Below are 12919 nucleotides of genomic sequence, written 5' to 3' on the forward strand. Positions count from 1 at the left end.
TTAATTAAGCCCTGCCAAATAGAGCCAAATACCCATTATATTTGATTGCTTCTTCTTCCTCTCTATCTTTTTATTTCCTAAAATGTCCTTCAAGGTCCAAACTTTTGCAAGGTAGACTAGTTGATATTTAATATCATCCTCTGGTATTATTAAACTGAAAATTGGCATTTAGGTAATAGTGTATTAAGTGATTGAGCAGTTGTTGGCTTTGATTAATTCCTCTTTCTTGTTAAGCAAGTATACTACTGAAAACTGAAGGTTCATAAATAATTCATCATACCATATTCTTGTATGACCTCCCAAGCTGTTAATATGCTACTAAAATTTCATTAGATTGACCAAAGGAAAAAAAAAATCAAAAAATGAATTTTTTTATAATTCATGTTTCTATGTGCTACAAAGTTAGGAAGTGGGATTTGGATTTAAAAAATGCATATATAAGAAGCTATCTTTGCATCAGCTGCCACCATTGTTGTAGGAAACTATTGTACCCAACAGAATTCCAACCCGATCCCCATTTATTTCACTACTGGATCTGCTTTCTTTTTGTTGGACTGATAGTGTGTCCATGTTTTATTGGGTGGCTGCAAAATTTTTCTGAAAATGTCATATATTCACCATTGGATGTGGGTTACATCATATTTTTACCGTTGGATCTGAAAATTAGTTGTTAAATACAAGCACATGTAATTTGGATCATTGGATTGACTAATGAATCCTATACACTAAAATGAAAGTGTTACACTGAAACATCCATATGGTTGTTTCTTGAAATGTGCCACCAAACACCATGAAGTGAAAAAACATTTATTGTGCTAAGTTGTAAAGGGGCGTTTCAAAATAAACCTAAAAAAGAAAAAAGAAAACTTTTAAAGTGGGCATTTGTCAGATAAACATTTTTATGATAAACGCCCATCCAATAAACATAAACGAAACCAGCACTTGTCCAGACTAAGCTCTTCGTTTCTTGAACATATCTCGGTGCCTGTTAGCGCTTGTGTACCCCCTACATCGATCTGTGGTAACACTGGTTGTAGATCTCCTTGCTCGCAATCTTGTTCCGTGTTTTCTTCAAGTCTCTTCCTCCATGCATTTCGGAAACTTTCAACTATCCCTTCCATATTGAGGAATTTAGCATTTGCCTCTCCATTCTCTGCTCGTAACCAGGGCCCAAAACCTTTACCCTCTAACACAATTCCAAATTTCTGTCACTCCAATAGGTTTGTGATTTGGCCAAACATGCTCTCCTTACATTTTGTTTTGGCCATATCTTCCTCCCAGAAATCATCGCTTTCTTCTTCCATTATGTTGGCTTGCCTAAGTTTCCCTTGTTATTCCTTGGAAGTTGCTGCTTTGACTAACAGTTTTCTGCTTGTCTTTTGATGATTTGATCTGATTGCAGTTTTCGTCTTCGCCTTTCCACACTCCTCAGAGCACTCCGTTGGTAACAGGTTGGCGATTCAGAACCCTTGACATGCCCAACACTACATGGTAATGCCAGGATGAGGGCAACACTACATGGATCAGAGCACTCCATGGACTTGACTTTTTAATAGAGAGAGATGGAAAAAAATGTCTAAGGATGAGGGCACAACACTACATGGTATGGCAGATTTGTCATTACAAGGGCAATTTGGTTAAAATTGCATAGGGATGGATTAGGGCAACACCAATTCTACACCCTGATTCAACAACTGTGCTTGGGCTGTAATGATTGTTTTGAAAATAGTGGAATTTGAGAGAGAGAATGTCTTATAAATATAAGGATGAAGATACAACACTTCGGGTTTGGGATTTTATCAAAATTTGAATGGGCCCAATCTAAAGTTCAAATTCGAAATGGTGTAAAATGTTAGCTCGGGCCAACCCGAGTTGCACCCCCCTATATGCAAGGGTATTTGGGTTAATTGCATATGTATTAGCATTACCAATAGAAAACCCTAATTCAAACAGTATAAGTGCATGCTTTCTGCTAAGGCGTTAATGATTGATTTGAAAATAGTGGGATTTTGTTGGGATTCTTTGTGGACATAGGTTCATGTGTTCTTCTCTTTTTGATCTTGTTTTCTTCTCCTAACATCACAAACACACAAGGGGGGGGGGTCTCTATTTTGTTTGGTGGGTCGTCTAATCCTTAGATAGGCTCAATTCTGACCCATGTAAGTTTGTGTGTTCTCTTTTTTATCTTGTTTTCTTCTCTTTATGAGAGAGATGGTCTCCATTTTGTTTGGTGAGTCGTCCAATCCATGTCCAGAGAGAGGTGGGCTCCATTTTGTTTGGTGGGTCGTCCAATCAATGTCCAACCCCAATTGTACATGCAGACAACCATGCTTTATTATGACTCCCAAGTTAGAAAAGAAGAAAATACGACCCGCTACGATCAATGGTTAGGCCCACAGAGTACTAAACAGTCGGTAGCTAGGAACAACAAGTGAGACAAAGAGCTATCTTATCTTTGTCCCTCTTCTTGCTTTTCAGGCCTCACACCTTATTATGTCTTTCTCCTTCAAATAGATCATGATGTTTTTGAGGAAATTACTGATGATTGATCATAGGCTATATGATGAAGTAGTCTCACCTCCTACTCGGTCTAGATTCTAGACCGTTCAAGATTATTCACTGATGAAGGAAGATTTAGCCCGACCTCGTAACCGCTTAACACGTGGCAAAGGCAACAGGTCGGCACAACAGCACGTCCAAGGCGCGAGCTCCAAAGGGAGGAACCAGCGGTCCGAACTCCCTACAAGGAGCCCGAACTCCCTACAAAGAGCCCGAACTCCCCGCAAGGAGTCCGGGCTCTCCCTTAGGCCCCGAGCCTTACGAAACAACCCGAACAGGCCCGGCCCATGGCAGTTCGGACCACACCTTCATCCAAACTCAAGACTTCCCCTCACACACCACTCCAGCACTTCGCCTCTAGGACGCCGAACTGAACAACCGCACCGTACCTGACACCGAAGGAGTCAGTATCCAAGGGCGGCGCACCTGACTGACTTGGCACCTGACGCTTGACAGCCGCACTTCAAACGGCCACCTGCCACGGCTACCTGCCACCGCCATCTCCAGTTACAGAGACGGCTCCGACAAAGAGAGCAGTGGCGGTTCTGCCCCAGCAGAGGTGATGACACCCGAACTGACAGAAGCGCAGAGGTAATCATACCCGACCTAACAGAAGCTTAGGAGTGAGTGCGTGAAGTGGTTATAAAAGGCTCTCTACCCTCCAAGAACAAGGTATGTGAACTTTGTGCCATCTGGTTTTATCTTGCATTTGAGGAAATACTAACTTGAGCTTCGGAGCATACTCACCGGGTTCTTCCCCGGAGATTACTCTCTTTCCCCTTCGTTTCAGGCACCTTCTGCTCCAGCCCGAGGCAAGATCTTTGACAGCTAGGACCCGCCGGATTGCGCACCATCAATTGGCGCCGTCCGTGGGGACGCTTCTCAAAGCCTCCCTCTAAAACTCTCATAACCTCTTTTTTCCAAAAACCCCAACACTCATGGCTTCTTCCAGCAATGCCGGACGTGGCACAGAGATGAACACCACTGGGGAACAACTTCAAGTCCCCGTGGTGTGCATCGGACAGTTCACCATCCCCCTTCCGGTGGATGGGATCCCTAGCCTGAATGCGCCACAAACAGTGGCGCCCGTAAACCTTCCTGTCATGAACGTCCCCTTTCCTCTCCCTGTCGAAACAACCTTTACTGAACCAATTGCTGTCCCCTGGCGACCAACCAGAACTAGTTGGAAGACCTGATGCAATGCATGCAGGCAATGCAAGTCCAAATGCAACAATTTCAGCAACATCAGCTCCAGCAGCACTAAGTACTGCACCACATCTCTCAGTATCACTATTAGCAGCAGTTCCCCCAACTGCCTTTGAACCAACCACTGCTTCCACCTTGGCACCCTGCTCCAAAGCCGGTTAAGCCCTCCCCTCAGGGTGGACGCCATCACCGAGGAGAGGCCTCCCAACCTCAGAACCCCCACAAGAGCCAGGCCTCATCCCCGGGATCGAGGGGAAAGAAAAATCACCCCCGCTTCGCAGCTCGCCGGTGGGTCGGGAACCTCGCCCGCCAAGTCAGTATCTCGACACTCTAAGTTTGAGCTCCCGCTGACAGAGAATCGATTCAGCATCATAGCGGCAAACTACCAACAGCCTGGGCCCATCGAGCTCGGCAACACAGAGGCCAGCAGCGCCAGCACCAGGCCCACTCAGCAACGAAGGCGCCGTCGAAGTTGTCGAACTGCCACCAGTGTCCTGCCCGAGCTCAGAGGTAAAGAAGAGAAAAGCTCGGACGAGGTAAAAGCCGCCCCGATTCTCTCAGTTCCTTCCCCCCTTGCATCGGAACTCCTGGCAGTCCCCGTGCCCAGAGACTTCAAGCTCCCACCTTTGGACAAGTATGACGGGTCCTTCAACCCCAACGACCACGTCGATGCTTTCCAGTCCCAAATGCACCTAGCTAGGGCCAGTGAATCATGCATGTGCGTGGCCTTCACCACCACCTTCAGGGGGGTGGCCCGCACTTGGTACAGGAACCTGGCCCCCGGGTCGATAAGAAGCTGGACCCAGTTCGTGCAGGTCTTCACCGCACACTTTGTCATCAGCAAGCGATGCCCCAGAACCGAGGAAAGCATCTTTGGAGTAGTCTAGAGGGAAGGACAGTCCATCCGGGGCTACATCAAGTGGTTCAATGACGCGTGCTTGCAAATACCGCGATTGGACCCCGCGGTGCAGCTCGCAGCGGCCAAGAGAGGAGTGACACACAAGGAGTTCAAATGGCATATGGTAGCTAACCAGCCCGCGACCGTAGCCGAATTCCTCAAGCTCGTGGATAAGTTCATGAGAACAGAGGAAGAGATCAACCAAAGGATCGAAAGCGGGATCGAGAAAAGAAAGAGGGAAGGTGAGCCCTCCAACCCAGTTGACAGAAGAAAAAACCCGACCCGGGAGCCAAAGCCGAGCCAGCCGTTCCGAGCTCCCTTAGCAGTTCAAACGGACTACACACCGTTAAACACTAGGCGGACAGAGATCTTGATGACGATCAAAGACGCCCCATACGTAAAATGGCCACCTCGCCTAAAGGGGAACCCAAACGAGAGAAATAAAAACTTGTACTGTAGTTTCCATAGAGATCACGGTCATAGTACCGAATAGTGTAATAATCTCCGGGACGAGATAGAGGGACTCATCCATCGCGGATACTTGAGAAATTTTGTACAGCATAATAATAATAATAATAATAATAATAATAACAATAAGGCAGGTTGGCAAGGGGAGCACAGAAGGGATGCCCCCAAATCCAGCAGCAGGCCAGCCGAACCGTTGCAACGACAGCCTCTAGAAGAGAGGCCAGTTCGGGGAACCATCCATGTGATAGTGGGAGGTTGGGTGGTAGCAGGTTGTACTTCGGCAGCGGCCCGGACGTCAGTTCGCGAAGCAGCCCGAGAAGAACAGAACCCTCCCAAGAGGCCGAAGACTGAAGAACCGATCTTCACGGAAGACGATGCGCGAGGGGTCCACTACCCCCACGATGACGCGCTTGTCATAAAACTAAGGATCAGCAACTTCGAGGTCAGGCGCGTACTTGTGGATTCGGGCAGCTCGGCATACATCCTCTTCAAGTCGGCATTTGACCAGCTGCAGTTGCAGAGAAGCGAGTTGAAACCTGCGAACGCTCCTCTGGTGGGCTTCAGCAGAGAGGAAGTCAGGCCCCTCGGGAAAATAACAGTACCTGTGGAAGCTGGCACATGGCCTTGTGCGGTCAGACTCAACCACGATTTCCTGGTGGTCGCGACCCCCTCCCCATTCAATGCCATAATAGGGCGGCTAATTACGCATATCCTACGGGCAGTGGTCTCCACCTACTATTTGGCAATGAAGTTCCCTACAGACTTCGGTGTGGGGGTGGCGCGGAGCGACCAGCTTGAGTCCCGCAAGTGTTATGTTGCCGCCCTGAAGGGAAAAACCAAGGCGGCCGACGACCTCGAACTGGAGCGGCCTACGGAGCAGGGCGAGGAGCGAGCTTCGCCCACAAAGGAAACAGTCGCAATCTCGACTTTGGCTACAAACCCAGCTCGAACGCTATAGATCGGTGCTTCCGTCAAGGAACCTCTACGAACCGAATTGGTGAGTTTTTTACTTCAAAATTTAGATATTTTTGCATGGTCCGCGACCGATATGCCCGGTATTGACCCCAGCCTTATAACTCACAAATTTAATACTGACCCATTAGTCAGACCCATTAGATAGAAGAAACGCAACTTAGCCCCAGAGCGCTGGTGGGCGGTCGACGAGGAGGTCGAAAAGCTCCTCACAGCAGACTTCATAAGGGAAGTTCATTACCCGAGCTGGGTAGTCAACCTAGTGCTGGTGAAAAAGGCAAACGGCAAGTGGCGCATGTGCGTTGACTACACCGACCTGAACCGAGCTTGCCCGAAAGATTGCTTCCCCCTCCCTTGAATTGACTGCCTAGTGGACGCGACCTCGGGACATGAGTTGCTAAGCTTCTTGGACGCCTACTCGGGCTACAACCAAATTAGGATGGATCAGTCCGATGAGGAAAAAACCAGCTTCATAGCCGAGTTCGGCCTGTACTGCTACAAGGTCATGCCCTTCGGATTTAAGAATGCTGGGGCGACCTTCCAAAGACTTGTGAATAAGCTGTTTCGACCCTTAATTGGCACGAAAATAGAATGTTATGTAGACGACATGGTCGTCAAGACGCAGTTTTCACAAGAATTAATACAAGACTTAGATTTTGTCTTCCAAATTCTGCGTCAATTTAGCATGAAACTGAACCCAAACAAGTGTGTCTTCGGTGTCACCTCGGGTAAGTTCCTAGGGTACATTGTCAACCGGCGCGGTATTGAGGCCAACTCGGACAAGATAAAGGCCATCCTAGATATGAGACCACCCCGAAAAGTAAAAGAGGTTCAGAGGCTAAACGGCTGCATAGCCGCTCTCAGTCGCTTCATGTCCAAATCAGCAGACCGCTGCCTGCCTTTCTTTAAAGCAATCAAAGGCAAAGGGTTCGAATAGACCTGAGACTGCCAGCTCACGTTCGACGAGCTAAAAAACTACCTCGCTAGTGTGCCGATCTTAACCCGGCCCGAGGAGGGCGAGGTCTTGGAACTGTACCTCTCGGCAAGCGACGATGTGGTCAGTTTGGTACTAATAAAAGAAGTAGATCGGGTCCAATGACCCATCTATTATGTTAGTAAAATTTTGTAGGGAGCAGAGACGAGATACCCGTAGATAGAAAAGGTAGCATACGCACTGGTAATTGCAGCTCGGAAACTCCGCCCATATTTCTAGGCTCACACTGTCATCGTCTTGACTGACAAACCTCTGAGGCAAGTCTTACTCAAGCCCGAGGTTTCTAGTCGGCTGACGAAGTGGGCCATCGAGCTCAGTGAGTACGACCTTCAGTATAAGCCATGAACTGCTATTAAGGCCCAAGCCTTAGCAGATTTTATTGCCGAGTGCACGTTCAGCCTCGAAGTCCCTAGGCCGGTCGAGCCCGAGATCCCCAGTTCGGGTGAGGATGGAGCTCCCAAGCCAGTAGAGTTTGAACCCCGTGAAGTAGCAGCCAGTGTGGCATCTCTCCTGGTTAGGCCAAACACAAACTAGGATGAGGAGCCCTGGATCCTTCACGTAGATGGCTCCTCGAACCAGCAGGGCAGCGGGACTGGAATAGTGCTACGTGGCCCAGGTGGCACGAAATTGGAATATGCACTACGCTTTGAGTTCGCGGCATCCAACAACGAGGCGGAGTATGAGGCATTGATAGCCAGACTGAACCTAGCGCAAAAAGTAAGAGCAAAACACATAGTTATCTGTAGCGATTCCTAGCTTGTGGTCAACCAGGTTACGGGCAAATACGAAGCACGCGAGCTGACTATGGTCACCTACTTGGCAAAAGTAAAGGAGACTCTGCTCAACTTCCAGTCACACTTCATCAGACAAATACCGAGGTCAGAGAACGTTGAGGCTGATGCCCTATCCCGGTTAGCCAGCACGAGTCACAACACCATGAGAACCGTGTACATAGAGGACTTACCTCGACCTAGCATTCTCGGTGGGGCAGAGGAGGTCGCTCCCGTCCTTGAAGCAGAGCCGAGCTGGATCGACCCACTCGCGAGCTTCTTGCTAGATGGAACCCTCCCTGCGGACCGCAATGCAGCCAAGAGGGTGCAGCACCAGGCAACCAAATACGTCATAATAGACGAACGGCTGTATCAACGGTCCTACACGCTCCCCTACCTGCGTTGCTTGCGACCTACTGAAGCCGAGCTCGTACTCCGTGACACTCATGAAGGTCTGTGCGGCGGATACTTGGGAGGCAGGGCCCTCGCCCAAAAGGCACTTCGACAAGGGTACTACTGGCCAACGATGCTCGTCAGAAAATGCGACAAGTGTCAGAAGCATAGCAATATCCACCATCAGCTTGCCGCCGACCTCAAGTACCTCACCGGTCCATGGCCCTTTGCGCAATGGGGCATCGACCTCCTGGGGCCATTCCCGCCAGCAATAGGTGGGAGGAAGTTCCTAGTGGTGGCGGTAGATTACTTCACAAAGTGGATAGAAGCTGAACCTCTGGCAACAGTTACAGCCCGAAACATACAGAACTTCTTTTGGAAGAACATAGTATGTCGCTTCGGGTTACCTCGGGTACTGATCTCCGACAACGGCAAACAGTTCGAGGATATCAAGTTTTAGGAATGGTGCCAAGATATGGGAATTCATCAGAACTTCACATCAGTCGCACACCCATAGGCAAACGGTCAGACAGAAGTAATGAACTGAGCCATCCTCCGCGGACTGAAAGCATGACTAGACCGAGCTAAAGGGTTGTGGGCGGACGAGCTACCAAGTGTTCTATGGGCTCACTGTACTACGGAAAAAACCGCCACGGGAGAGACCCCCTTTAACCTCACCTACGGCACTGAAGCGGTAATCCCGATGGAGATCGAAGTACCTACACTGCGACTAGAAGCATATGACAATCAGACAAACAGAGATGAGTTACGTACCAACATCGACCTACTGGACGAGGTAAGAGACCTCGCGTACATCTGGACAGCAGCTTACCAACAAAAAGTAGCTCGGTACTACAATGCTAGAGTAAAGAAGCGGAACTTCCACGTCGGCGACCTGGTTCTCCGTAAGATCATGGCACCCGAACCCGGCGTGGGCAAACTTTGACCAAATTGGGAAGGGCCCTACAGAGTAAAGAGAGCGCTCGGGGGGCATACGAGCTCGAAACCTTGGAGGGCAAACAAGTACCCCGAGCGTGGAACGTCGTCAACTTAAGGCGATACTACCTATAGACCACCAAACGAAGTGGACAAAGTCGCTACCAGAGCCTAAGGGCTAGGATGCCGAGCTAACAAAGAACCTCGGCATAGGCAAGCAAAGGCAAAAAGTGTCAACCAAAGGCCCAGGCAAAGTGCTGACAACGAACTAATAGGGCAGTAACCCGGGCACCTCAGAGGCTAAGTATTAACACCAAAACAAGCCGCGTGAGTGCAGTAACCCGGGCAAAAAACAGATTGGGCATATGGTCTGTTCGGTAAACACGGTCAGTTCGGGAAAAAGAGCAACCAACATTTAACCAAAAGAAAAGTCATTCCATTGCATAATAAGGGAGTGTACATTTTCAAAAAAAAAAAAAATACACATCGAGCTCACAGGCCCGGAGGCACTTCGTCATCATCAGAAGCCACTTCAACAACACCCAAAGGACCTGCCTCATCCTCAGAGTCCGGTTCAGCGTCTGCAGCATTGGCCATCTCCTGAGTAATGCGCAAAGTGTTTATGGTGCTGATATCGAGCTTGGGGTACGTATTCCGGATCATCCACCGGCTTAGTTTAAAGCCCCTTCTGTACAAGCCCACCATCAGGTCGTCAAAGAGCGACAAGGCGATGTATTCATCAACGGCCTTCTTCTTGGCATCCTCGATGCCTTGAGAAAAGATCTGTGTCCTCTCCCTAATGTCCTCTTGAAGGTATTCAACCTGATGCTGCAAATCCAGCCTCAGGTCCGCCATATGCTTCACGACAACTCCCATGGCCTCGGTATTCCTCTTAGACCTCGCTAGCCTAGCCTGAGCAGCTCGAGAAGCCGCCTCGGTAGCACGGGAAGCCTCTTCAGCAGCTCGCGCCTGCTTCGAGCTCCTTTCCACTTGGACCACCAAGGCGTGGATAGAAGAATTCACCTACCAAGAGGAAAAATAACAAATGATCAAAAGAACGATAGCAAGAAAGATAAAAGCAAAGAGCTCGACGAGAAAATCGCTTTATTACCACCATGGCATGAGTGACAGCACGACAAGCCACCTGGTTCAGAGGGAGCTCAGTCCATGCCGCGACCTCCTTAGGATAAATGGCCTCCCTACTCTTCTGAAGAGCGTGGTTCGGCGACAACACGCTCCTGAACTCGCCTTGGTATCCCGAGCTTGAAGGCCCAGCTCGGGTATAAGTGGACTCAGAGTAAGCGGGAGCCCCCATGTAAGTAGCCTCATCATAAGGGGCCCTTGCCGCTTCTTGTACTGGAGGGGCCATCTCGGGCTCCCTGGGCGGATCCACTGACGGGTAGTCTGGTACCTCGGGCTCCGCATCTCGGGGCAGCTCGGCACGAGTTTGCTTGGCGACTCGCTTCCTCCTCTTCATGGTGTGAAACAGATTCCCACCACGAGTCTTCTCTGCGTCCATCACACCCGCAAAAAGAGCTCGACATCAGGAAAACGAAAGAACAAAGCAAAAACAAAAGGTAAGCCTCTGAGTAAGGAACCTACCCGAACTTAGACCAACCTCGATGAGCTTGGTCTCCGTTAGATAATGGTGGCATTTTAGCCCAAGCCGTGCCCATTCCCGGAGGCCCTTTGTCGTCTCCGTATCAAGCGTAACACCGGCATCAGGGGCAGCCATCCCCCACCCGGTTTGGAACGACCACCCCAATGCACTTTGCACCCCGAAGTAGTCCCGTTTCCACGCCGGGACCTTATTGGGAAGATCGTGTAAAAGCTTAAAGCTCGGGCGAGGAGACAGGTAATACGCCCGCCTACGCCAGGGAAGGGGACCCGCTTGCTTCTTAAGCATCAGAATGGAAGAAAGAATCTCCAAGTCTATGGGCAAGATCTGTTCGCAAAATAGGGAGATTGTCCCCACCAAGTTACGAATAGAATTCGGGTGAAGCTGGCCGACAGTAACGCCGAAGTGGTTCATGACGTCGACTATAAGGGGGTGGAAAGGCAGGCGCAACCCAGCAGCGAGCTGCTCCCGGAATATCACGATCTCATTAGGACCGTGTTCCCAAGGGAAACTGCCCGAGGGTATAAAATTGGTATACTCCCTAGGCAAGTTAAACTGGGTAATAAGGGAGTGAAGCTCTTCAGGCATCATGGTCGAGGGCCCAAATTTGTCTAACGTCCGACCTCGGCGGGAGGAGGACGCCAAACTACCCGAGGCGACTCGGCCTATGGGTTCGAACTCTTCCTCGAGCTCTACCTCAAGTTCGCTAGGACTGTCGGGGGATGCAACTCGATTCGTAGAACCTGCATCGGACCCCCTTGAAGAACTGTCTGAGCTATCCGAGCTAGACATCGGGTCGAGAAGATGAATTCCAGGAAAGTACTCACCCGGAAAAAGGCTTGAACGGACTATGGGAACTTGAACCCGAGCTAAAAGCTTGAATGCGAGCTAAAGGCTTGGACGCGAACTAGAATTTGGATGCGAGCTCAAGAAGCAAAATGCAGAAGTGACAAAGCGATTGGGGTCCCCCACTATTTATAACCACAGTAACTAAAAATCAACGGTTCTGATCAAAGTAGATCTGACGGCCCGCAGTCACGCTGACCGCATGTTTCTTGAGACCGAGACGTGACTGGCCGCACGTCTTTTGAAACTGAAAGAGCGCCATCACACGTCGCCTCGCATTAAAAGCGGTTGCAGCGCATTTTTTCAAATTTGAAAAGATGCCCGCTGTCATGTCTCCCAGCTGCGCGTTTTTTTGAATTTTGAAAAAACGCGCGCTGTCACGTCTGTCAACATTTATAGACAGATTGGCGCGTTTTCCCGACTTTTTGGCGCTCGAGAAATCCAGAACGATCCTAACGAACGCGCACTTCGCGCTATCAGTCAAAGTTAGTTCAAAGTACGGGACAAATCCACCTGCCACCTCGCGAACTTCCCGCAACAGGGCAAGTCCCTTTGCGCGAGGAGTGGGGGGCAATTGATGAAGGAAGATTTGGCCCGACCTCGTAACCGCTCAACACGTGGCAAAGGCAACAGCTCAGCACAACAGCACGCCCAAGGCGCGAGCTCCAAAGGGTGGAACCAGCGGTCCGAACTCCCTACAAGGAGCCCGAACTCCCTACAAGGAGCCCAAACTCCCCACAAGGAGCCCGGGCTCTCCCTTAGGCCCCGAGCCTTACGAAACAACCCGAACTGGCCCGACCCATGGCAGTTCGAACCACACCTTCATCCGAACTCAAGACTTCCCCTCGCACACCACTCCAACACTTCGTCTCCAGGACGCCGAACTGAACAACCGCACCGTACTTGACACCGAAGGAGTCCGTATCCAGGGGCGGCGCACCTGACTGACTTGGGACCTGACGCTTGACAGCCGCACTTCAAACGGCCACCTGCCACCGCCACCTGCCACCGCCGTCTCCAATTACAGAGACGGCTCCGACAAAAAGAGCAGTGGCGGTTCTGCCCCAGCAGAGGTGATGACACCCGAACTGGCAGAAGCGTAGAGGTAATCATACCTGACCTGATAGAAGCTTAGGAGTGAGTGCGCGAAGTGGTTATAAAAGGCTCTCTACCCCCCAAGAACAAGGTATGTGAACTTTGCGCCATCTGGTTTTATCTTGCCTTTGAGGAAATATTAACTTGAGATTCAGAGCATACTC

The sequence above is a fragment of the Nelumbo nucifera genome, chromosome 6, assembly GCF_055504915.1.
Source record: "Nelumbo nucifera cultivar China Antique chromosome 6, China Antique-T2T, whole genome shotgun sequence".
Classification (NCBI taxonomy): domain Eukaryota; kingdom Viridiplantae; phylum Streptophyta; class Magnoliopsida; order Proteales; family Nelumbonaceae; genus Nelumbo; species Nelumbo nucifera.